Below are 22,841 nucleotides of genomic sequence, written 5' to 3' on the forward strand. Positions count from 1 at the left end.
AGTAACCTCTCCTTTCCTACTTATAGAATTTGGAGACAAAAATTTAAAAGCAGGATGATGTTTCCAGGTTTTCTTACTTAGTTTAAAAAAGATTTATTTTGGAGGTATTGGGTCATTCTAAAGTATCAGTAAATATGCTAACAATCTTTAATTATTATTTTCTAGGAGTCATTTAGAGGACTGAAAAATTCCAAAATTCCAAAGAGTAAAGGTAGACTAAAAAGTCCAACACAGTATAAATTGAAGCTCATATCTAGCTAGAAGTATGCAGTAGTCATTACCAGGTTTTAAAACACACTACTCTAAAAATATATTTTGAGTTTTTGAGTTCATTAAAAAAAAATCAAATATTAAGAGTAGATGAAGCTAGCCTGCCTAGTCTTTGCAGTTGTATTTTCCTGAGTGAGAGTGGATTCACCAACTTGTCAGAAAATCAATTAGAAATATTTCCTAAACTAAAACAAATTTTATTTTAGGAAAAAATTGAGGCTAACAAGAATTTATTTAGTGCTCAGTTAATTGCTTTATTCCATGACTTAAAGCAATGCACAAAAAGACGTGAATTCATCTCTTTTTTTTTTTTAACTTGGAAAATGTTTCTACCAATTAAAATAATAGATTTATCTATAGCTGAAGTCATTCTTATCTGCAGTGGTCTGGAAATAAAAGTGAGTTGTTTAGGGAAAGCAAAGCAGTCTAATTTCAGGCTGAAGAGATTATTCTGGGCATTTTATATATGAGTTAAACTCCAGTAGAGGCATAATGAATTCCACTGTGTATTGCAATGAAGGTTTTGGCTAATCAGACAGAATAAACTGATAATAAACTTGTGCCTTGAATAGTTTGCCTCATATCCTGCATAATTTAATGTGAGTTGTAGAAGAAGCTGGTGAAGGAAAGAAATCAGGATCAACAATTAATCATCAGTAAATGCAGATAAGGGCATAGCAGACAGCATCTGTCTCTGTTGGGACTACGTTGTATTGCTTTCCTTGGTTACTTCCCTGACACTGAATTAAACTTTATCAATGTTTATTCATCCACTGGAGAAATGCTCTTGTTTTTCCTAGGTCACAATGACCTTTAAGAGCCTGATATTCACAGTATTCACTGTAGATCTTATTTAAATGAGTGATTGGGAAGGTATTTAGGAGGAGAGACTTAGAGAAAGGTGCAGTTTAACTCATAATTCTATATTTGTAGCTAATGTTAGGTTCCCTTGGCCATGAGAATATAATTGTGAACAAGTGCATGAATTATGTAACTCATATTATGGAAAATCCAAAGTCCAACTTCTGTGCCTCTAAGAAACTCATTCAGGTTTGGGTAAAAGAGTAAGTTCCAAAAGTAAGTGACAACCACATCCAGTTTTCACTTTGATGACTTGTATGTATAAAAAAGATAGCTGCAAATTATGGCATCAAAGTCTGCCTTTATCCCTGGCTGCCAGTTCTAGCCTGGATTCCACATTTTGCTGCCTTTCCTATACTTTGTTTATAAAAAAGAAAAAAAAAAACAAACAAGCCAAACAAAAAATTTGTTTTTCAAGCATTTGGTTGGTTTTTTAAGTGGAATATTTCACATAAAAATGTGATTATATTTTTTAAACATTCACAGCTAGGTGAAAACTCAGAGTTGCTATTTTAAAGCTGTTGCAATAGAAGACTTTTCCCAGATAAAAGCTTGCAGGTAAAAACTCCCAGACAAAACCCACACTAAAAATCAGTCTCTTCATTTATAACTCTTAACATTTAACTTGAAATCTTCTTATATTCCTCAGTACCAAATAAAGAACCTCCTGTAGCTGGAAACCATCTCCCTATGCACCTGCTTAACAGACAGCTACCATGTCACCCTCTGTTGAAAAGATAAATAGCATAAAGAACAAATACTAATCAATAATACTGTGTGGGCCTCTGTCACAAGTTCTGCAGTGATCTCGAGTTGCTTCTGAGGTACTATCAGATCATACTTTACCTTTACAACCCTCACTGTTCTTAAGACCCTTCAGATCAGGTCATGCTGATCACTGTAAGTTTGAGAAACCAAAGAAATACAGCCCAGAATTTGAGAGCGGTTTGTTATTTTTCATTGAAACAAATCAGTGATTTTGTGGAAGAGAAGGTTCTATGGGTTACTTCCAAAATATTTCAGACTTTTCTAAGTGAGGAAAGGAAATAATGGTAAATACAAAAAACTGAGGTCAGGGAAAAAAACTTAAAAACTGTTTCTCCATCTTCCAGAGAGCTTCCCTAATCAGTTATGCTTCAGACATTATTTCTTCTTCATAGTGATTAAAGTGGATATTTTATAGAGAACAGAGGAACATTTCACTGTTCAGGAGCAGTTAAAGATCTGAATTGTGGGGGTTTGAAATTGGAAGAATATGCAATTTCTAAGGAATTACTTAATTTTCTGGTAGTTTTGGGTAACTGATCTCTTAGAGATTTTCCCATCCAATCTTATGAACACTTCTGGGAGGACAGAATTCATGCATTTTTAAAGAATAAACAATTTTCACATCAAACATAAAAAATTGGGAGCTTTTTGCAATGTAAGTATTTATCGTCTTTTTATGTAGGAAGGGAATCTGTAAAAACAAGCCCTCGGGTGATATTTTTGATGGCATATATTTGGAGTGAGTTTCTCTGACTTACCAGCTCCTGTTCCTAGTCAGAATGATCACTGCAGCTGCTTGCATTTTTACTGTTTTTTGCCAAAGGTCACTTTTTTCCCTTCCTAATTTTTAAGTCAAATGAAATTTTCCATAGTTTTACTTTCTTATGTTAGTGAAACTATAACAGTCATTAGTCATTAGGGAAATCAGTGTGCGACAGTGATTGCCTTGTGCCTGCTCTAATCTATTTCTAAGTACTGAAGTTTGTATGCTTGGAATATTAGTGCAAAAGTTGACAATGTTCCTAAGACTCTGAAAGAAGGAGATGTTATCCCTGTTACTTATTTTTCCATAGAACTTGACAGAGGTTTCTGTGCCAATGGAGCTCTTAGTGGGGTTGTTTCTGCAGTGGTGAAGTTTGGGATTGCTTTAGTTTTGAAGAATGCACTGACAAATTCAGTTGAGACTACCAGGATTAACAGAAATTAATAAAATTTTATTGAAGGTAATCCTTAGCTGACTGATATCAGGTGAAGGGCACTGGAGTCTGTAGCTAGCTTTGAAAAATCTTCAGAGAAAAATGAAGTGAAAATTGAAGTTCCTTACAGACCTTTTTTTGTAGTACAACAAACTTCCTGATATTTTGCTTCATATTAAAAAAAAACAACAGCAAAAACCCAAAACCGAAACCAAACACAAAATACTGAACTCTAAGACTATATGTGTTTTCTAAATCACCTTCTTTGTTAACAACCTTGACTACAAGCTTATTCTCTATTTAATGCTGTTCGGAGTTGTTGGCAATGCATTGTTATTCCTAATGGAGCCATTTCAGTTATAAAATGTGGAAAAAATACAAACCAGGTCCATGGTTCTTGGTGGTTTTTTGTGACAATGAAATATACATACAGTATGGCTTATTTAGTATTTGCACAGTGAAGGAAATATTCCAAGTTCTAATGTTGCATATATTGACCCAAAGCTTGACCCAGAACTTTCCCCTGTATCCTGAATAAAAATCTTAAATTATTTATTATGTTTTGCTTAAAAAGTGAGAAATACAACCAAAGATTCCATTTTCGGAAACATTTATGTTAATTCATACTTTCATGATAATTTTCTCTAATAGATCTTTTGTTTGGTCAGATCTACATCATCAGTAGAGAGTTAAACTTGGAAATAGAGGCAAGAAGAACTTCTATAAGAGAATGTGCAATATTTATAATTAAATGAGTCTTTAAAATTATTTTGTTTTGAAGTTAAGAATTAGTAGTAAGTATTTCACATTATCATCATGTTTGTTTATTAAGTTAGAGGAACAGAAATATCTTGGACTGTTTTAATTTCAAACATATTAGATTTTCTGGCTGAAAATAAAAAATCAGATGTAGACCTACTTAAAAGTGCATAGAGTTTGTGTTTTGGGAGTCCTGGAAAACAAAAAGGCACCAAAAAAATCTTATGCTTGCTTGTGGTGTTTTTGTGCTTTTAACTTTTAGCAGTACAAGAGTGTACTCCTTTCCAGTGTATTGTTGTTCTTTGGTTTTAATACGCTAAAGTTTTCTAATCAGATCTGAGTTTAGAAATTAACATGAAAAATTAGTACAAATTAAAGACTTTTCCAGGTCTATATCTTGTTTGAATTCTTACAATATTTTCTTGGAAGTCTTATGTCTTCCAGTGAGCCACACAGTTTGCCAATGTAATAATTGTTAATTTTTTAATCATGAGTAAGAAATTATGTGAGAAAAGTTTTAAGGATGGAAAAGATAATAATATTTACTATGTATTTTTCAGATTATTCATTAAATGAAATCTTATGAACATATGAAGCAAAGCATGTAAGTCCACTGCAGAAAACTTTTGTTGGTAACAATTTTCTCACTTCTTTGCTACTCCAGATTTGATTCTATTGATGAGTTTTATAACTATGACAGAATGCCACAGTATATTGGTTCCTTATATTCAGTCCCATACCATCTGTTATATTCTAGTATGACTACATATCATACTTTATAATACATTTCAAAACTGATGAAAATCTGTATTGTTGCACGAGACATGTACTTTGCTATCCTGTCTTTGTCCATTAACGAGAAATATCTGACACTGAAATTTCTGCTACTGCTACTGTTTTAATTATTCCCACTGATTTCAATGAATAAAGTTAAATTGTGTCTGCGGAACTAATATTATTTATAATCTTGCCTATATATTTATGTTTTATGAGATTTCTTCCATTGGACTGTATTCTATTTGACATCTTATTAATTTTTATTTCCAGAATTGAGAGAAAATAGAATAAATTGCATACACATTATTTATATTTAAAATATATTGATTTATACATGTGCTGCACATGTATTGCATCATATAGATTTCCACATATTAAATTTATGTTACATTTATAAATACAGTTTATAATTCAGAATTTTTCACATGCATTTTACGGGAAGCTTTTTCATTAATCTTATCCAGGAGTCTTTCTAAGATTGTAGCATGTGTTACTCTACATCTTAGGATTGATTTATACATACCAGATTTGTTTTTTCCCTTTACATTGGTGAAAATTCATATGAAAGAAATTTCAGGCATGGAGCATATAAAAAAGCCTGACTGCATTGTATTTTACTGGCTTCCAAGTACTCTACAAATCACTGACATAAGAATAGAAATTACATTTCTACTTTTTTACATTAAAATATTAAGCATAACTAGGATAAGCTGGGAGAAGGAGGAGATTAAAGGAATCGTGACTTTGGGGTTTTTTTTGCTATGTTTTGTTTTGTTTTACACTTTCCTTCCCTTTAATAAAATATATATTTTGAGAGAGAAATCTAGTGATTATAATAATATTTATAGATAGATATTTTTTGACTCAGTTTGTTTCAGTTTTGGTTTGGTTTTTTTACATTTTTGATACAAGCTGTGTTATATAATTAATATGCTTGTGCACTACGTAAAAAATATAAAATAAATGTGTGATTTTAATCTGGGAATATTCTAACAACCTAGAAAATTACTGTATCCAAACTGCAGGAAAAAATCTCCCAGTATTACTTAGTTAGGGTGTAAGAGAAGGTTTAGTCTTTCATTTAATCTAAAGAATTACTGCTATTAGTTTATCTTTTCTACTTAATAGATATTAGCAAACCAAACCATTATTATCATTCTCTCACATACGCAATTCATATCTTCAATAGAATACTCAACTGATTCTTCAGAAAAATCCTGAAATATCTTTTTCCATCTGATGCTTTGTAGGGATCAGAGCTGGGGTGAGAGGGAATGGAGGTATTAAGTAAACTTCTTCCATTATTTGCACTAATTTATAGCATATGTTTCTGCTTAATGACTAGAATGTAACCTACCAATTTGCTAATAGCTCTGTATGTAAAATGCATTATATGTGATATTGTAAACAAAATATTACCTTCTTCAGAAATATGTTTTGTCTTAGAAATGGGACAGGGTAAACAGGTAAACTAGTGAAAAAATTCAAAAGCTGTGATTTTTTTTTTATCTGAGACACTGAGGATGTCTGTATTTTCCATTCCTGCAAAGATGCTACATGAAATTTGCATTCACAGCATTGTCATAGTTTCTTTTAAGTCAGATGTTTCACTGAAGTAGAGAAAGAAAGGCTGCTAATACTCAAATTCAGAAAAGACTATACTTTTATAGTTTCAGTATATTGATTAAATCATTAGTAATTTAGGATTCTAATGCTTTCTTCCTGTACGGTGGTTCAACCTTATTGTTAAAGAGAGGAGCAAAAATTCCAATTTAGAACAGAATAAAAATAGCTGTTCCTGTTAGGAAATAATAACTCAGCTTATCAAAATTTCATTACACCAGTATAAATACAAACAGTCCTACTGAAACTAATAACTATTCTAGATTTACACCAGTGAAATGGTGTGAATCTCAGACTCTGGACCAATGCCTCACACAATCTTATTAACATAAGTTTATGCATGAATTTTGATAGCAAAAGGTTTGAGGTGGGAAAGAAGGCATCTGAAAGTATATTTAGGGATGTGCATACACTGCATAATGGGAACAGAAGTAGCATACAATGTGAATTGCTGCTAAAATTATCTATTGTCTTTCACGGTCTGTTTTTCTCATCAGAAACATTGGATGCTGGTGTTAGAGCAAAGAAAGGTTCAAGAAACATTTTGCTATGTAAATGAATTCAGGAATTTTTTTTTCTTTTCAGAGAAGACAAATTTTAAGTGCTTGATGCAGTATAAAAATTTGCTTTTAGAGAGCAACACACTAACACACAAATAGCACACAGTCAGTTTCAGAGACTTGCCAGAGACTGGCAATTTTCAAGTCATTTTCTGAACTATTGCTTCTGTATGCATTTAAAATTTTCAGCATGATTAAAAACTTATAAATATATTAATCACTAGGTGAACACCTTGAAGGAGTATGAGATTAGAATTATGAAACTGAGGTCCTGATTCAAGGAAGTCATTAAGTGCGTTTTATCTCACCGAAGTTCAAACCTAAAATTAAGCCTGTATTTGCATGTTTGTCAAGGTAAAGCTTAAATTAATATGACAAGTCCTCTTAGAAAGAGCAGAAGTGTGTTTGACTGCCACGTACCAAAAAGATAAGTTATTAGAGTCAAACCACAAAGCTAGGAGAGAAAAGCAAAACTGGCTCACAGAAAAGAGAAGCTTGTCAGACTATATAAGCTAGTGAGAAAGAGGTATGAATTATGGAAAAAAAAAAACAAACAAACAACCAAAAACCATCCTCAGAGAGACAGGGTACTGCAGTCCCTAGGGAAAAATATTACAAAGAGTTTGGAGATCATGGTGGAATTGTCTCTCAACTGAGCTTCGGAAGGTAGAAAAATGTGGCTGGTGTCCTCATATCCTGATTCTTTTCCTCCAGGCCCTTGTTATATATTCAGCCCAAGAAGTGCTCATTTTTCCTTTTTCTTCCTTTTTTCCTTTTCCTTTTATTTTTTTTCTGCCAACCTTGCTCTCATCCTGTATGTGTCCTGCCCTTTCAATGTTTATTCTTTGAATTGTTTATATCATCTTTTCAGCCATATTTTACCCATGCATGATTTTGGACAGCTGAACATCTAGGATGTATTTAAAAAAGGGAAGGTTTCCTGCCCATTGCAGAAGGGTTGGAACTAGATGATCTTTAAGGACCCTTAAAACTGTAAACATTGTATGATTCTATTATATGCAAAGAGAATGCAAGATATTGTGACACGTCATTGGCATTTATTAGGAAAAAACTGGGGAAATAATGGAAGCTGCATTCCTAAATGTAGCTGCGGTTTTCTAAGGCAAAATTACTGAAGGGATTTTGGAAAGCTGCAGGGCTACACATAACTTCCCAGAACAAAAAAAAAAAAAAAGCTTATCTAAAATCCCTCAAGCACACAAACAAAACATTATCCATATCTAAACAAAAATGTACAGTCTAACTACAAAGAAAATTATTAGGAGGGAAAAAAGAATCATGAGAAGTTCTTACTTTGGGTATGGCAGGGTCTAAGGTGAGCTTTGAAAACAGATACTCATCCTTTTATACCTGCATGTCCAATGTAAATCTGCTTGTCAAAGCACCCCTTTCTCATAAGAGCAGGGTCAGAAGTATCTGGCCTGTTAGTACCTGCCAAAATTGCTACATTAGTAATTGTATTAAATCCATCTATTTCTACTAGAAGCTGATTGAGTGTGTTCCCTTGCTCCCTTTGTCCTCCAAGGTTGCCCTTTTCTCTCTTCCTTTCTACTGTATCTATTTCACCAATGAAGAGAATGCACAAGGTATTTTTCCGAGCAAGAGCAAATAAGTCTCTAACTTGAGCTGGAAGGACACTAACAAATAGCTCTGAGAACTCTGAGCCATTGACTGTGATAAATGGTACATTAGTTTCTCCAGCTGTAGCTTTAGATAGAAGTGTTTCCCCAGTACTGCAGGACTTGTCAAAATTGCCCCCTTTGGAGTTTTTGCTCCCAGATCCTCATATTGTTTGAGATTTTTCAGAAAGGTTGCAAACTCCATTATCTCTATTTTGGTCTCCTCATATCCAGCTGCATTTTTGAATTTAACATCTATTTCCTCCTTAAGGACTTTGGCTATGGTTTCACTCACAATGAAATGTCCACCGATTCAACACCCTGCTGCACCTAAACCTGCAGGACCCTTCTTAGTGTGCACAGTAAAGAACCAGTAACCAGTAAAGAACCAGTAATCATATACAACAAACTCTGGAGAAATGGTCCATCACTCTCTGTTGAGTAGACTACAGGCAATCTGTTCTTCACAGATCTTGCTGTACAGTTTCAAGATTTAATTCAAAAGTGTCCACAGTACCAATATTAAACCAGATGTACCATTCAGGAGGATACTTTCCAGAAACAAAGATCATGCTAACAAAGTGCCTGTTTATAATTTCAGATCTGTCCACCACTTCTTTAGAAAGGTAGTTATTGACAAAGTCTTTCCAGGTGATTTCTCTCCCAGGAACCCAGAACTTCCCTCTACACATACCCAAAAGTCCCTGACAGCCTGTGGACTGTCACCCTTCTGTAATCTGGTTCATAATTCAGTTTCTTCTTTCTTGCCATGTTTTTTCCACCGCTGCCACCTCCTCTGCTACTAGTCCGACCAGGTTGCTGGGCAGTAGCCTACATCTTTTGTTTCTCCAGCTGTACCTCTAGTTCCATTATTTTTCTTCCCATTGGGAAAATATTTTTTGAAGTCTTATGAGGAGTGGATGGGGGAGCTGCGGTGGTTTAGCCTGGAGCAAAGGAGGCTTGGAGGAGACCTTATCTCTCTCTACAGCCACCTAAAAGGAGGTTGTAGTGAGCTGAGTGTCAATCTCTTCTCCCAGGTAACAAGTGACAGGACAAGAGGAAATGGCCTCAAGTTGTACCAGGGGATGTTTAAATTAGATATTAGGAAAAATTTCTTCATGTAAAGGGTTTTAAAGCATTTTTTAAAGGAACAGGCTGCCCAGGGAAACGCTGTAGTCACCATCCCTGGAAGAGTTCAAAAAACATGTGGATGTGGCACTTGAGGACATGGTTTAATGGTGAATAGGGTGGTGGTGCTTGATTGATGGTTGGATTTGATGATCTTAAAGGTCTTCTCCAACCTTAAAAACTCTATGATTCTAAGGTAACACAACCAAAACATGAAGAGTATTCAAGCAGGAGGTATGTTGTGCTTGTCCAGTCACCCTTAGTGGGAGTTTTCACAGCTCTACTCAAGATCACAGGAACAAGCCTGCAACAACTGTGCCAGAATGCAAAACCATTAGGTAGGAAAAGGTTAGAAGGTCCAAAAACCCTGCCCATCCTGGTTTTTTTTTTCACAAAATGGTGAGAATTTATTCAATAGCTTCATGATTTAGACTTCTTTTTTTTCAACAAGCATGAGCAAAATACTGGGGTTTAGAGTTTTTTTCCATTGAAAAATGAGTTCAGTAAATGCATCAAAGAGTTTTCAATACACATGTGCCTGCAAAATAGTCTTCAGTGGGGATTTTACTGGCCATTCCCAAGCTCAGAGAGCTGAATGTGAATGAAGGCATGTCAGAGAAATTTAGATCTTTTAAAAAGTAATGATTATTACTCTTGATTTCCAACATGTGAAAGCTAAATATTCTCATCTTGCTAGACTTGTCCTGATAATAAAAAACCTAGGCAGATTGTGTTTTGTGTGATAACTTTGTCTTAAACTTCTCTTTTATCATATGTATGTGTGTTCTCAAGTGTAAGCACCCATTCACATATCTGGTAAATTTTTTTTTGGTGTTGAAATCTCACCTGGTTAAAGGGTAAAGCTAAAGGCAATGACTTGGAGACACAGTCTGTCAGTACAATTGAAGAAACAGCAGCTCCTTGTGGTAAAACCAAGGAGAGATAGTGAGAAGGTAAATCCTCATGAGGCGTGGCAAAGTTTCTTGTTTGCACAGTAACACTAAACTTTCTGAACCTCTTGTAGCGCAGGTGCAATGATCACCAAGCAAAGGCATACACAGGTTGTCTAATAGTTTCCAGAGGGACTAAGATTCATTTGCTTGTAGACTGGGATGCCCTTTTAATTCCCAAGTGTGAATGTTAATAGGCTTCCTCATTAAAGAACCTCATTAAATTCAAAATCCCACTGAAAATTAACTGTGCTATGGTAATGCTGAGAAGGGAAGCTAACACAAAACCGGTAAATGTGTTTTGAATGTCCTGCTAATCTAGTGAAATTAGCTGTTGAGCATGTTGTCTTGGACCTCCAATGACCATCATAATAGGATCACTTTAATTCCTTAATTCTATTTTCACCATTCTACTAAGGGAACAACATGAAAAAAGCAATCTGATATATATACTGTTTGCAATTCTCTTTTTTGGAGACTCTCTTACTCCTGATTAACAGTACTATTTTTCTTAAGATTTTTTCATGTCTACCCTGTTTCTGTTTGCATCAGCATTTCTAGTAACTTCATTTATTAGAAGATATACGATGCAATAGAATATTTCATGATTACCAAAGTGTATGAAAACAAGGCCAAGATATAGAATGAGTAAAATATGAGAAAAGCAAGAAGAAAATCTGGCAACATTTGACTCCATTAAAGGCTGACTGACAACTGAATAAGTAAGTTAATCATAGGTACACCTCTATTCCTGTTTATTTTGACTTTTGAAATCATTTCTTGTTATCTCCTTTCCTCAATTACTCAATTTCCTCAAAGGAAGATCTTGAGTCCCACCAAGGTATATGTCTTCCTTCTGTGGTCCAGACTCACACAGATTGTTTGTGATATTCAATTCTGTAGGATACGACAATTCCTTTACATCAGGAAAACCTCTTCCCTACAGAAAAATGTGGAATTTGAAGGTGGTAATGGTTGCCTTACGCTCCGACAGAAAAGCTGTGTCTGGTTGTGAGGCAGGAGTAGTGTTTGTGATGTATGGGTTCACACAAAAGGGTTATGTTTAGCATCTTTCTCTCCACACACTTGCAAATCCAGTCATACTGTGGCCTGTTCTGTACATTTTAAGATTAAACTTAATGTGCTTATATTGCAGCTAATGTTAACTCTATACCCAGTGCACACTGTTGTGATAGGAGGTGAATTATGGCTGGAAGAGGCACAGCAGTTATATTTGTGGAGCTGGAAGACCACTTATTAGACAGGATAGTGTTGCTGTAGCAGCAGACTTACTGTCAAGCAGAGCAAAAAGGAATCAGGTTTACAGTGGAAGCTACAGCACTTTTAAATAAACACTGTGGTTTTTTTACCCTAGTGGGAAGCGATGTATTTAAGGACTCAGGTGAAAACCTCTGTTAGTCTGTTCCTTTGGGACAGTTACAGGATTTATATCAGCACATGCTGATTGACAAATTGCTAGTTCCTGAATGAAAGAAGGGATGGAATACCAAGTCCCTTTGTTTGTTAAAAAAGAGAGCATGATTTGGTGCCAGGATCCTACCATACCATTTTATATATAATCAGTTATTCTTCACAATGGACAACAGTGGAGACATTATGGTTTCAGTTGATGCGTGAGTGCACACAAGTAGCCAAAGCCTTTCTAATTTTGTAAGATTTTCTGCAGACTGACCTTTTAGTGCAATGAGGTCACTTATGTACTTATGATTAAATATTTGACTAAGAACCATGCTGGATTGAGATGTTGTACCTCTCCTTGAGGGCAAGCAGTGGTTTCTTGCTCACCACATGAAGAACTCTATTTCCCTACCACTAAAATAATTATTAAAGAAGTCTTGCTGTGACAGCTATTATGTATTCTAATCCTTGTGGATGCGTTAGAAATTGACAACAGTAAGTTCTGCATTAGAAATGGTCCCCATAGTGAGTAAGCATGCTGCTAGCTAAAATGGTTTAATCTTCTACCACAGTGATTTTTTTTTCCCTAACATTCTTATTGTTGCTTAGTTCATAAGTGAGATGCAGAGATCACTTATACTTTTATGGTTGATAATATGCCCCTCTCTGGGACATAATTGACATCACTGCAGTTGCAAAACAATGAATGAAAGGCTTTTATTCGTTCCAAGTGATTACTTCATGAGCTTTTTTCAATCAACTCTTTTAAAAAATATACAAATAATAAAGGAAACCAGGAAGCTTGTGACAACAAATTTAAATTCTGAAAGAAACATTCTGTATAGATAACTAAAGGGAAAATAGGGCTCATTTTCTAGTCTACCCAGAGAGTCAAAGGGTCATTTATTTACAAAACAGTCCTTTCTAAACTCATTTGAATTTGTCAGAAGACTCACAAAACTATTACCGCTGTACAAGTTGTCAATGTGTGATTAGCTTGTTAATGCAGATGGGAGAATGATTATAAATGAGAATGATTCCCAGTTCCTCAGCCCAAGTGAAACATGGACATACTGGAGAAAGTCCAGGGACCGATGATTAGGAGACTGGAGCACCACTCCTGTGAGGAAAGAATGAGGAAGCTGGTATTGTCCAGCCTGGAAAAGAGAAGGTTCAGGGTGGCATCTCATCAGTGTGTATAAATACCTAAAGAGGATGAAGCAAGGATCTTCTGTTGTGCCCACTGTCAGGGCACAAGATAAAATAGACACAAAGAGGCTACATCTGAACTTCAGGAAACACTATTGTTTTTAATTTATGAGCACTGGTACAAGTTGCCTAGGGAGGTTGTGCAGTCTTTGTCCTTGTACACATATCAAACAATGTCTGGACATGGTTTGGGTCAACTGATTTTAAGTGGCCGTGCTTGAGCAGGGCAGTTGTACCAGCTTGTCTCCAGAGACCCCTTCCAACTTCACTTATTCCGTGACTCTGTGATGAAAACAGTCATTAAATAAAACTCAGGGATGAGCCCAGCTGACAGAGCCATTTAAGAAACCAGCCACTGCTCTAATAACACTTATACAGATTGTAGAGACATCACAGAGGTTATAATGTCTGGATTTTTTCTTTCCAGGGGGCCGCTAATCACTGTTGTCTTTCATGGCTTTTACCGTTAAATAGCAATGGGAGCTCAAAGTAAATTTTGTTGTCATTTATGCCACTGGAGCTGAAAGCAGTATTTGGCCCACACAAAGTTAAATTCAATTTTAAGCTACATTATTATTATTATCATTATTATTATTACTATTATTATTTTGGCCTTCAAATAAAGAATAATGAACAATAAACTCTTGGGTGCTTTTGGAGTTTAAAAAACTTAGGACAGTTTACCCCCAAACAAGCTACATCTCCTGAAAGGGAATAAAGAGTTACTCAAATTTCTGATACTGATTCTAGCACTACACTGGAGGGAAGGATTTGGCCCATGGAGAGAGCTGTAACAGATGAATGAATTTAATAGATTTTTCAAAGGGCTATACTGGTGTGACAGCTTGTCTTTATTTAATTTTAACTCTCTAAATTTAAAGAGCAATTTAAACAAGAATGATAGAAGCTAGAGGGGAAAGACACCTATTAGATCATTGAGTTAATCTCCTGCCAGTGCACAAATGTTCCTTGTTGGCATTTTCAAGTACTTTGTCCAAAATTGTTCTTAAAATCAAAAGCAACAGGGCTCCCACCCCTTCAAGAGGATTAGGATTTTCTGGCCCTAGGGACATTTCTCAGACATAGTCTTTCTTTTCCTTTTCATAGTTTAATTGATGTAGGTCTGATGTTTTGTGAGAACAGTAGGAGGTTTAATAAAGAACCCTTATTACCTGCTTTTTTTGCTGAAAGCCTACAGGAAAATGGGAACTACAGCTTTTGGAGAAATGTAGGTTTTTCTGATGCAGCAGAGCTGCAGTAAAAGTTCAGCCCCACCTTCCCCAATACTCAACCTGCTCTTTCTTATGCCCAATAGAGAGTCCTGCCTTCTGGCCTTTTTTTTTTTTTTGTCTCTGCTGCTATCTACAGAAACTCTTCTAGCTTATCTCTTTCTTTCTCAGACAGAAATGTTCATTTTTTTCCTTGCTGTTTAGTGAGAATGTCAAACCAAATAGTGAAGATGTCTCTCTTGCCTATTCCATAGTCAGACATCTCTGAGCTTTTCATTTCTTTGCTCCTTCTCACACAGATAATTTTGTTCATGTACTGTCAGTTTTCTTTTCCCAAAGACTTAGATTCTTTCTGGTTGATAACTGTTGAATTTTTTTCTTTTTCTGCTGTTTCTCTGTGGTGACCTGTTCATTATCTGGTCATTACCTTTCAGGATTTTCTTTTGCTCTCTGTTATTCCTCTATTGCCTTAATTCCCTTTATTTCCACTTTCAAACTACTCCATATCTCCTGCTGCAGCTTGTGGAATTAGTTCCTTCCTTCTAGACTTTGTTCATGCCTAATGACTCTTGCAAATTTTGAGGAACCAGGATATTGTGTGGTGGAGATATTTATATTCAACCTGTTGAAGCTTTTTTATTTCATAGGATATTGGGGTTGAGATCCAATACAAAAGATTGTGAAATATAAAATGTAACAATATTCACAGAAATAATGAACTTTATATGTATTTAGTAGTGAAACAGTGCCCTACTGCTAAATTGAAATTTATGTTGAGACTGCAGATTCTTAGGCTGGCCATTAAATTTGGAACAGCTTGAAGAGGAGGAGCTGACAGGCTCCAGGGCCACCTTTGCCATAGAAACTGAAGAGCTCACATGATATTTGGGCAGAGTAGTGAATGCTATCTGGATCTTAAAATGGGTAAGAGAATAAGCACTGGTACATTGGATTAGAAGACATCCGTTTTAATGGGTGGTCTCTACCACAGGAGCTTGATGTTCTTCTGAACTGGCTAACTTTGGTGGCTGGCTGCTAATTGTTCCTTTTTTTTTTTTTTTTTTGATTACAAATAGAGTCTAAAAACCTAAAAACTTGGCATTGGGTTTTGGTGTGTTACATTCTGGAGAGCAAGTCACCTAAAAATTAATGCTACCATTCCATATTTCTTACTGGGATGTATAAATTTGTTTCTGGATCTATACTTAACCTGTGCTATTATAAGAGTTTATCTCATCACAAATGTAACACCTTTGCCTTTGTTGCATTTGCCTTTGTTGAACTTCATAAGGAATCTTCATATATTCAATCCACTTTTTGCTCCATCCAGCACCTCTCTGAATGGCATGCCATCCTTTCAGTGTAAACCAGTCCACCCAGTTTGATTGCATCTGAAAACACGATGCACGACCCTTTTTTTAGGCTGTCCAGGCCCTTAATGAAGACTTTAAGCAGTATCAGCTCCAATAGGAAAACTTGAAGAACATTACTTGTTACTAGCTATCAGAATTCACTTGCAACTAGAATTTTAAAAACTAAGAGTCTAACCTAATGAAAAAAACAAACACAAAGTATTTCTAAGTATGAATTTAAATTTCTCATTTGTGATTTTAGGAATTATTACAAAACCAAAGCCTGTGGTGTAAATACTCCTGCAAATTGGACAAAGGTAATGAATTCACAAGCTATACCTTCAGGGCTGGAAATCAGGCAACTCTGAATATCATTCTGGCAAACTGAGACAATACACATCTCTATTTTGCCTTGTTTGTCATTTAATATCTTCTAGAGGCAGTGTGCGTAGGAAGTAGACAGACATCCAGCAATTTTTCTCACACCAATAGCTTTGAAATGTCTTAGTCATATTTGTAAAGAGACATTTCAAGCAAAGTAGCCACTTTTGAAAGTAGGTCTTTAAAAGGAAAAGTACAAATAATTTTTCCCCATAAAAACAGAGAAACACATTTTTTTGCCAAGGTATTTCACATAATTGCTTCAAATCTTCATTATCCTAAATGAAATTCTTCTCCAACATGCCCTGCATTTCCAGAAGGTGTTGAATGGGTGCCTCAGTAAGAGATACTGAGGTGCTCTGAACTGCTACTCTCAACTAAAAGGGAATGAATACTTCCTTGCCTCTTTGACAATCATTTCCTTTAAAAACCTGTCATGCTTTTCAAAAGAAGCCCAGGACATCTTATTATGCATTTGCTGGGTAGTTGTATCTGTCATTTATAGCTTATTTCTTAAAACTAGCTCAGTAGAGAGTAGAGTGTATGAGGGAGATATAAGGAAGTTCTTTGTCTTTGCTTACTTCTTTTGATAGCACAACCAGATCCTTTCTCTGCTAGCCCAGAGAAGTCAAGCAGGCTCCAACGAGTGGCTCCTTGAGGACCATGCATGAAACATAAAGCTGAATCTCTGAAGATAGATAGATGGAGAGATTCTTGGCAAAAGTAGTGTTCAAAATAATGTTATGCATTACTTATAGATGAGAAATAGGCAGATTCTGCCTAAACTCATACAAAGGATACATCTGAAGATACTTTGGACCACTGAATAAGGATGGCATGTTCCCATGAGCTTTTGACTATTTGTGCTTTTTGTTCACTACCCATTACGTTTGAATTCTGCTTGGACCTCAGGTAGATTCAAGACAAAACCTTTGCTGCCAAATGTCTGACTTTTGTGGCTTGGATCAGTTTTCATTTGCTGAAGAGACTTGATGTGATTGGAAATCTAGAAAGTAAATTATTTTATGAAACACATAGAATAACAAAACTAATATGAACTTTTTGTTCTGTAGCTGGCTCACTGAAACCTTAAAGTAACTGTTTGAAATAATAAGGAGAAAGAAAATTCTTCAAGTAATGAAAAAAAATCGAAAGAGAATGTGCATTTGAATAACATCCAAATTACTATTTACCTCCTGTCAGTTTCCGTTTTTTGTTGATTTTCCTCTGAAGTGCTATGTATTCAATGTAAACAAATGCAGAGAGGAAACAGAATGCTATTGCTTTTGTTGTGGTTGTCTGTTCTTGTATCTCTGCAGACTCAAGATGTGAAAAGCTGTTTGTTGGTCTGCTACATTTCAGAATTTCATGCAGTTGTTAAAAATATCCTATTTAATTTCAACAGAAGCATATAGCAGTTATCTTTGTCGCTGTCATTCCTAAGAACAACTGCTGAATGAAATTACTTGAAGCATGAGTACACATGTAAGTAGTTACAAATCAAATGCAAATAAAATTTGACAATCATGCAAACAATGCATTTTACTAACCAGACAAAATAATTAAGTCACTGTTGAGGAAACTGTCCTTCAAAGAACAGACATGTACAAATCAAGCTGCATTCAAAAATGGAATTAGTTTTATTAATTTTTCATTTTATTTTAAAACCTGGTAGGCTACATGATTTTTCCTTTATGCATATATCCATATTTACAATATAATTCACTTTTTTGCTTATTAGGTCACAGAGAGTTTTTCTAGTGGAGTGGGTTTTTTTCCAGAGCTTAAACAGACAATAAAGGCTAGTTTTAACTGAAGCCTTCATAGTGTTGTAAACCTGCACAAAGTGATAGAAATGTGAAAAAGGAAAAAAAAAAGGTATTGATTGAGATGATTCAGGAGTTTTGATTGAAGCATTCATGTAAGTGCTTTTCTGAACATGTGCCAGGGCACTTAGTTGTTCTTTTAGTGACAACTCTCCAGTAAAGTAGATCTCTCAGACTGTTTACAATGCTGTTTATACGAGTCATTCTTACAATTTCTCATGGTAATTTGAGTTGGAATAAACCCAAAGTTTTTAATTATCAGAAAGATCAGAAATAGGATTTGAACTTGGCTCTTTAGCTCACCTCATATCCTGAGAACTGCTGAGACTTCCCAATGGACTGGCTCCCCTTCCTGCCTACTGGCATCATGCAAATGAGCTACAGAACAGTGCAATGTTTCCTCATCTGAGTGGAAGTGTAGCTTTTGGTTACATTTCAGGGATTTTTATTTTATTCACAGTATAATTTTTCATGGCCTTATGGCCTAATGTATTTTGAGTATGAACTATCTTTCATTTAAGCAGTTGAGAAAGATGTAAAAGTCTGTGTGCTTCACTTCTATTCAATTAAATGTGAAGACATGGAAAACCAATGTTACATCAGAAAAATAATTTCTAAAAAACAGGTAGCATTTAAAAGTATTTGAGGTATAACTGCAGGTTTTTCTTAAAGAAAGGAACTTGAACTAAACCAAAGGAACTTGAGTAGAAGCTTTAAAAATTGAATATGTGACAACTTCAAAAGCAACAGAGGAAACTCTTGAACACCTGTCAAATGAAACAGAGACTGTACTCCACTCCAAGTATGACTGAAAGGCTTTAGAGAGATGAGAGTTGAGACTGTGTATATATATATACATACATACATATATATATATATATACAAAAAAGATGTTTTCCTTTTAAACTTCTTTACCACTTCCTTTTAATCATAAGTAGCAAGATATTTTTCATAACTCTGTAAGAGCTGACAGATTCTTTTCTACACATCTACAAATATGTGTTTCCATTCGATTTGCCTTCGCTTCAGCTATGCTACTTTTCCTACTCTATTTTAAATTCTGATTTACAAAACAATTACAGTCTACCAGAATTTAAATCGTAACATCATAGAAATACTCCACAGGATACAAAAAAATAATTTAGAAAAAGATCCTGCTTCAGGATGCAGAATAATTTTCAATAATAAGCATGAAAATTGTACAAAATACTCATAAAGTGAAATGCCTGGAAATGCAAATCATGATAATGTGGTTTCTCTGCTAGAAAGTCCAAGTTGTTTGAGTATGTTAACTTTAAAAGTCTTTAAAACTCTCTTTCTCTTCTAACAATACAATGTCAATAGAAAGAGAAAAATGTTTTTGCATTTTAAAATATGCTGCCATCATTGCCATGCTATGTAACATTTTACCGCAAAATTACTTGTTTCATGGCAGTGGATTTTTTTAGCAAAGTCAGACATTAGATCTCTGGCTCCTGAATGTTGCAAAAACTTTTCTAACGTATTTCAGATATGACATTTCCAAAAGAGCCCTCCAGCTCTGTCATTTCCACAGTAGTCATTAAATTAATCTATAAAGCTCATAGGTGAGATCACTGTTCCAGTATGTTCAAGATAGCAGAAGTGAAGAATTGTTCACTTGTTATTAAATAATTTGCAAGTTAGTATTGGATAAATGGAAATCCTTAACAAGAATTTTTCATGTTTAAAACTTTCTTCTTTTCCTAGTCTGAAAGATATAATTTTTATCTTGATGATATATAACATGATTATTACTGGAATTAGTACAATTTTAGCAGGACATAATATTCCTAAACCATCTTGAAATAAATATGCATATGCGGGTCTGGATGTTATGAAATATTCAGCATGTGACAAGAAATACTTCGAAAGGTAGATATGTGCTGGCACTCCAGTAATTGGGTTCGTGAATTGCTTCCAATAGAAATATGAAACTTGCTTTTCCTCTTTCCAACTAATTTCACTAGTGCTTACGAAAAAAAGAAGTAATTTTTAAAGATAGTTTAAGAAAATGAATCTACTCACAGAGCTGAAATACAGAATACTGACATTTTCTCCCTCAATGATCCAGGTATTTAGTGACGCATACAATTTGTCCACTATTAATCTAACAATATACATGCAATCCTTGGAAGTATACTACCAATATTTTCCAAGAGAAATCCCACAACTCTGTTTGTCTTCATTTATAATAAACTTGTAGAAGGAAATTGACAACTTCTTGTCAGGGAAAAGGAGAAGATAAAAAGGAAATGCCTTAATTTTTTTTTCTTCCAGCAAATTGAAATGTTTTTACATAGTGAGAGAGAATAGCACTACTTGGTAATGAATGCCTATTAAATGCATCTTCTCTAAGTATTCTTGTTCATTTTTGAGAAAAATTATACCAGTTTCCCAGTTGTTAAAGATCAGACACTAGTTGAGATTAAAGTATCAAAAGCAGAATTTCCCTTAACAAATTACAAATCAAACAGGATAGATTGGAAGATAATGAAAGAGGCTGAGTTCCTATAAAACAAGCAAATGAACAAAAAACTACCTGCCAAACCAAAAACTCCCAAACTCAGCTATTAATTACAATAAGCTTCTGTAGCAGAAAATATTTTACCTACCTTTATGAGAGGAGCAAGTGAGATTCTGGAAATCACTGAATCTTCCCTAAATAATTTAGTTGAAGTAACAATTTAAAAATAAAATTATGAAATACTTAATTTTACAAGGAGATTGGCTTCTATAAGGGGAAAATATATGCTTCTAATTTAATATAGTATAATTCCTTAAGGATGTAAATAAAATAGTGATTGAAGTAGTTGGTAGATATGTTAGTCTAAACTTTCAAAAAATCTTTTGAGAAGTCTTTCACAAGAAGCCTTAAAAATTTATCAGTCTTAAGAGGAGAGCTAATGTTCTGTCACAGGTCAGAAGCTGGATGAGATTGAGAGATAAAGAGTCTGAATAACTCCTCATTTTTGAAAAGTGTGAAATGTTAACAGCTGCATGTCTGAAAGAGAACTACCCTGGTTTAATGTACTGTTTGCATTAATGATCTGGAAAAGATATGGAATGAGCAAACCCCTGATTAGTTATGATAGAACTAAATAAATAATTTGAGAAGTTCCAGGAGGATTTAGCAGAATAAAGTCATCAATGTGTGACTTTATTACCCAGTGCTGGCAATTTTTTAAATGTTCTCGAGTTTCTTTAGATCTGTAGTTAAGATAGCTCTTCATTAAAGAAAAAAACAAACTCTGATATGTGTTTCTCAATGATAGCTCAACTCCCTGTCATTTCCCCAAAGAAGAGGAGGAGGAAGAAGAGGAAGTAGAGGAAGAAGAAGAGGAAGTGGTAGAACAAGATCATGGAAAAGAAGAAATTAGAGATGATTGTGACAGAAGCATTTGGAATATGGACCTAAATTAGTGTATAATACCACAGAACTGATTAGCTCTGATGGCAATGGGCCTTGCCGATTGTAGCCATCAAGGTGGTCAGTTTTCAGGGCTCTTTCATAAGAAGAGCAGAAGCCAAACCAGGTATCTGCTTTTTCTCCCCTGATGTATAAGATCTGGCCTTTTAAAAGACAACTGAGTTTCTAGGCAATTTGCAGCTCTTGGATTATGTCCCTCGGTTAAGCATTTTCAGGGGTGTTACTTTGTCAGGGCAGTTATTTTGTGCTGTTTCTCAGCTATTATTTCTCTTGCTGAGCTGCTGCTTTTTTAACCAACTCCAGTCCTGCCCCGGCTCTCAAGGTTGGACTTCTTCAATGAACCATAAGTGACCATTAGTGAGCTGCTTGCAGTGTTGGGGCCTCCTCTTCCAAGCTGTGCCCACATTGTCAAAGCCTTTGCTGCTATCCTGCTGCTAAAATGCGCATCGTAATAAGACACCCAGTATCACATTCAAGTTCACACAGCTGATGAGAAGCTGACAAGAAGCCTGCAGGTCATTGGCACCTGGCACTGTGGGCTGCAAACATGCTAGTGTAGAGCTTCTGACCTCTTACTGGCAGATTCTGTAATGTTTTTACAGGGCACTTGTACACACAAATGCGCAAAAAAATATAAAAAAGTTTTGCTATATCTGTGTGTTTATGCTTGGGTTCAGAAAAAAATAATGTTAAAATCTGCACAGTGTGCTTCTACTTTTATGGGTAAAATGTGTTTCTGCTTTAACTACATAGGATACAGATTTCCTAAAACAATATGTTACTTTAATGGTGAATATGCACGCTGAGAGGATAATAGGCCTGGATTTGAGTCCCTGTTGTAAGAAACCATTATGCTTTTTTCATGACAAGGCCATTACATCAAACATAAGAACTGTTCTGATGTTAATAACTGATTAAATTAAATAAGGAAGGCTTACTTTGTATGTACAATGATTTGGGGTACAAAGTGATAGGGACTAAAATTACTGTAAAAAATGGAGCTTTCAGAAAATTATTTAACTTTCCTCCAAATCGCTGCCTATTTTCAGTATAACATATTGAACTACATTGATGACTAATTTGACCTGATGTGATTTCTTTCCTGTAGTGATCTGTCTCAAAGGTATGATTAGCAATATCATTTTCTACAGTGCTGTTGACAACTTTCCCTTTCTAATGCTGACATATTCATTTATTATTTAACTCAATTCAGGTAACATCAATTGGGTTTAAGTCTCTGTTGAATATTAAACTTATAGTAGTAATTCTGTCAAAAAAATAAGAACTATATAGTAATTCAATTATTCTAAAAACCTTACATTTCTGCTGTCAAAAATAGGTACACATATATATACACATATATATGTTGGTGCACTGTATCTGACTGTTAGCTTTTCTCTATAGAATTCTCTATAGAATTTCCTGGCACATTTTTTTCCCTGTCA

At 35.0% G+C, this 22,841-nt stretch overlaps 1 pseudogene; it reads right to left on the bottom strand.

The window, feature by feature from the left end:
• Window positions 1–1,119: 1,119 nt before the first annotated feature.
• Window positions 1,120–12,283, bottom strand: LOC113943658 (annotated as a pseudogene).
• Between the last annotated feature and the right edge of the window lie 10,558 nt (window positions 12,284–22,841).

The sequence above is a fragment of the Corapipo altera genome, unplaced genomic scaffold, assembly GCF_003945725.1.
Source record: "Corapipo altera isolate COAL_440 unplaced genomic scaffold, ASM394572v1 22b, whole genome shotgun sequence".
Taxonomy (NCBI): domain Eukaryota; kingdom Metazoa; phylum Chordata; class Aves; order Passeriformes; family Pipridae; genus Corapipo; species Corapipo altera.